Below are 3,777 nucleotides of genomic sequence, written 5' to 3'. Positions count from 1 at the left end.
AGCCGGGTGTGATGGTGCACGCCTGTGCTAGAACCCAGGAGGTGGAGGTTGCAGTAAACTGAGATCGTGCCACTGCACTCCAGCCTGGGCGATAGAGTGAGACTCCATCTAAAAAAACATGTTATGTTTACACTATACTGTAGTCTATTAAGTGTGTAATAACATTATGTCTAATAATGTACATACCTTAATCAAAAATACTTTATTGCTAAAACATGCTAACAACCATCAGACACTTCAATGAGTTGTAATCTTTTTCCAAGACCCACCAGCGGGGTCTTGCCTTGATGCTCGTGGCTGCTAACCAACAAGGGTGGTGTCTGCCGAAGGCTGAAATGGCTGTGGCAGTTTCTCAAAATAAGACAACAATGAAGTCTGCCACATCATTTCATTCTTCCTTTGACAAAAGATTTCTCTGTGATGGATGCTGTTTGATAGCATTTTACCCACAGCAGAACCTTCAGACTGGAACCAATCCTCTCAAATTCTGCACCTGCTTTATCAATTAAGTTTATGTAATATTCTGAATTGTTCATTACCATTTCACCAATGTTCACGGCATCTTCACCAGGAGTAGATTCCATCAAGAAACCACTTTCTTTGGTCATCCCTAACATCTCCTCATCCATTAAAGTTTTAACACGAGACTGCAGCAATTCAGTCACAGCTGTAGACTCCATTCGGATTCTAGTTCTGCTACCATTTCCTCCACATCTGTAGTTACTCCCTCCACTGAAGTCTTCAATCCCTCAAAGTCATCCACGAGGGTTGAAGGGTTGGAATCAATTTCTTCCAAACTCCTCTTTATGTTAATAGTTTAACTTCCTCCCATGAATCACAAATGCTCTTAAGGGCATGTAGAATGGTGAATCCTTTTCAGATTTTCAATTTACTTTGTCCAGATCCATCAAAGGAATCACTATCCATGGCAGCTATAGCTTTATAAAACATATTTCATATTTCAAGTCTTATTACTTAAGATTTGATAAGTCAGAATTACTCCTTGATCCATAAGCTGAAGATTGGATGTTAGCAGGCATGAAACATCTCCATCTGAGCTTTAGGGTAATGAGGTGCATTGTAATATTTTGAAAGGAATCTATTTTTCTGAACAGTACCTCTTAATGGTGGGCTTAAAAAACATTCAGTAAACCATGCTGTAAACAGATGTGTTGTCATCCAGACTTTGTTGTTCTATTTACAGAGCACGGGCAGAGCAGATTTAGCCCTGCATTCTTAAGGGCCCTACAATTTTCAGAATGTTAAATGAGTTTTGGCTTCAATATAAAACCGCCAGCTGCATTAGTCCCTAACAAGGGAACCACTCTGATTCCAAGTTTGCAGCTTGGAAACCAGGCATTGACTTCTCTCTAGCTGTGGAAGTTCTAGATATCACCTTCTTCCAACAGAAGGCTATTCCATCTACACTGAAAATCTGTTGAGTGTAGCCACCGTCAATGATCTTAGCTAGGTCTTCCGAATAACTTGCTGCAGCTTCTACATCAGCATCTGCTGCTTTACCGTGCACTTTTCTGTTATGGAGGTGGCTTCTTTCCTTAAACCTCAGGAACCAACCTCTCTGCTAGCTTCAAACTTTTCTTTCAGCCTTCATAGAATTCAAGAGTTAGGATCGTGGTCTGGATTACGGTTTGGCTTAAGAGAATGTTGTGGCTGGTTTGATCTTCTATCCAGACCACTGAAACTTTCTCCATATCAGCAATAAGGTTGTTCTGCTTTCTTATCATTCATGTGTTCACTGGAGCAGCACTCTTAATTTCCTTCAAGAATTTCCCTTTGCTTTCATAACTTGACCAATATTTGGTGTTAAGAGGACTAGCTTTTGGCCTATTTGGCTTTTTGCATGCCTTCCTCACTAAGCTCAATCATTTCTAGCTTTGAATTTTAAGTAAGCAACATGGGACACTTTCTTTCACTTGAACATGGAGAGACCATAATACGGTTATTAACTGGCCTAGTTTCAATACTGTTGTGTCTAAGAGAATAGGGAGGTCTGAGAGGGAGAGAGATGGGGAACGGCTGGTGGGTGGAGTGGTCAGAACACACACACCACTTCATTTATCGATTAAATTTAGTATCTTACATAGGCACATTTCATGGTGCCCCTCCAACAATTACAATAGCGACATCAAAGATCACTAATCAGAGATCACCATAACAGACACAATAAATCATGAAGTTTGAAATACTGTGAGAATTACCAAAATTTGACACACAGACACAAAGTGAACACGTGTTGTTGGAAAAACGGCACTGACAGACTGCTCAGGGCAAGGTTGCCAAAAACCTTCAATTTATAAAAAGCAAAGTATCCACAAAGCACAATAAAGCTAAGTGCAATAAGACGAGGTATGCCTATCCTATACTTTTTTTGGTATTATTTTAAGTATACTCTTTCCACTTATAAAATAAAAGTTAATTGCAAAACAGCACCAAGCAGGCCCTTTCAGGAGGTATCCGAGAAGAAGGCATTATTATCCATAGGACATGACGGGTTTACGTGTGTTAGTGCCCCTGAAGACCTTCCGGTGGGACAAGATGTGGAGGTAGAAGACAGTGATGCTGGTGCTATGGTTAGGCTTTGTGGCACCCCCCCAAATCTTATCTTGAATTGTGGTGCCCATAATCCCCACGTGTTGTGGGAGGGAGCCAGTGGGAAGTAATTGAATCATGGGGGTGGTTACCCCCATGCTGTTCTCATGATAGTGAGTTCTCACGAGATCTGATGGTTTTATGAGGGGCTTTACCCCCTTTGCTCAGCATTTGTCTCTCCTGTCACCATGTGAAGAAAGACATGTTTGCTTTTCCTTCTGCTATGACTGTAAGTTTCCTGAGGCCTCCCCAGTCACTGGGAGTCAATAAAACCTCCTTTCCTTATAAATTACCCAGGCAGTTCTTCACAGCAGTGTGAGAACGGACTAACACAGCTGCTGATCCTGATCCTGTGTAGGTCTAGGGTAATGTGTGCTTGTGTCCTAGTTTTTAACAAGAAAAGTTTAAAAAGTAAAAAATAAACATAAAAAAAGTAGAAAACAGAAAAAAGCTTCTTGAATAAGGATATAAAGAGAGACAATATTTTCGTACCGCTGTACAATGTGTTTTTGTTTTAAGCTAAATGTTATTACAAAATAATCCATTTTTTTAAGTTTACAAAGTAAAAGTCAGTTAAGGCTTATTACTGAAGAAAACACTTTATGAATTTAGTAAAACCTAAATGAACTGTGTTTATAAAGTGTACAGCAGCGTACAGTAATGTCCTAGGCCTTCACATTCACTCACAACTCACTCACTGAAAGCAACTTCCAGTCCTGCAAGCTCCATTCATGGCAAGCAATATACCAGTGTACCATTTTAAAAAATCTCTTCTACCTTATTTTTACTGAACCTTTTCTATGTTTAGATTTGTTTAGATACACAAATACTCACCACTGTGTTATAACTGTATTCACTACATGTAATATGCTGTACCGGTTTGCAGCCTAGGAGCAGTAACAGGTTATAGCACTAAGGTTATAGCAACAGCCTTGGTGTGTAGCAGGCTACACCATTCAGATACGTGTGAGTTCACCCGACAATGGTCACACATGACGAAATCGCCTAACGAGACATTTCTCAGAACAGACCCCATTATTAAGGGATATACAGACCATATAAAGCTTCAATCATCTGACCCTTCTGCAGGTCCGATATAACGTTGGCCTCCCGTGCATACTCACGTAATTCAAAGGGCTTTCCTCCTGTCACTCTGTCTAACGTTCA

Source organism: Colobus angolensis, unplaced genomic scaffold, assembly GCF_000951035.1.
Source record: "Colobus angolensis palliatus isolate OR3802 unplaced genomic scaffold, Cang.pa_1.0 Scaffold5926, whole genome shotgun sequence".
NCBI classification, from domain to species: domain Eukaryota; kingdom Metazoa; phylum Chordata; class Mammalia; order Primates; family Cercopithecidae; genus Colobus; species Colobus angolensis.
The sequence above is the reverse complement of the archived record's forward strand: the minus strand, read 5'-3'. Positions refer to the sequence as shown.